Below are 1,069 nucleotides of genomic sequence, written 5' to 3' on the forward strand. Positions count from 1 at the left end.
CAAATACCAGCAGAACGTTCAGCTTGCTTGAAGAACATCACTGCCACACCAGCACTTGCTTTGCTGCCCTCACCTGCTGCCAAGGAATGCACAATAACCTGGTTTTTCACTCTTGGGAATAGAGCATCTGTTTAGGAAACCTCAGCTTGGGTTGGGTTTGGGGGTTGTTTAGTCCTTGCTGTGTCTGAGTGCCCACAGCCCTGCCCTGCCCCAGGGGCACGCAAGGCTCTGCCTTTTCCCCTGCTCTTTGCCCCCACACCAACAGTTCTCTGAGCATTTCTGTGTTGTTCACACAAAGCTTAGCAAGTCTGAGTCCAGAAAAGTGTTTGGTTTAGATTCTGAGAAATATTTTATTAAAAACTGGTTTTAAGACAATCTCGGCTGATGGTTCTGATTCACACTCTAAGCTGTCAAGTCTGTACTGGTAAAACTAAGCAATTCAGGAGCTCTTAGGAGGTTTTGTTGCTCACTTTTTGCCCTGGTTGTGCCTGAGAGCTGAGCTGGTTGCAGTTAGTTAAGTTTGGAACAGGTTCCAATAAGCAACAGGCCTGGACAGCTCTGGCATCAGGGACAGCTTTGCTTGTGGGGACATTCCACAAGTGTGGAAGGTTAGAGTGAGGGTTTGCTCAGTTCCTACTGTAATATTTCCCTTCAAATGATATCACTTTTTTGAAAAATCCATTAATAAAACAATGATGGATACCAAGGTCACTTGCAAACCCAGGGATGAGTGAATGGGATTCTTACACTTGTTACCAATGGGCAGACATTTAAGACATTGCTTAAAAATCAAGCCAAGGTCTTTGCTACAAGAGCTCTACCCTCTCTTGACAGACTGTTTTGATTTAGGAGAGATCTTTTGAAGCATTTAGAAATCTGAGTTTGCAATGCCTGTTCTCTTTCAGTTTTAGGTGAAGGTGTAAGGACAGTGGGCAAGTCAGGAGCAGAAGGAGAAGGCAGATAGCAATCAGCTGGCAAGATTAGGAAAACCAGACCCAAGTGCATCAGTAAGAGCATCCCTGGTGATATGTGACCAGCAGGAACAGATTATGTTCAGCACTCAGCGTCG

This window comes from Acanthisitta chloris, unplaced genomic scaffold (assembly GCF_000695815.1).
Source record: "Acanthisitta chloris isolate BGI_N310 unplaced genomic scaffold, ASM69581v1 scaffold1359, whole genome shotgun sequence".
Classification (NCBI taxonomy): domain Eukaryota; kingdom Metazoa; phylum Chordata; class Aves; order Passeriformes; family Acanthisittidae; genus Acanthisitta; species Acanthisitta chloris.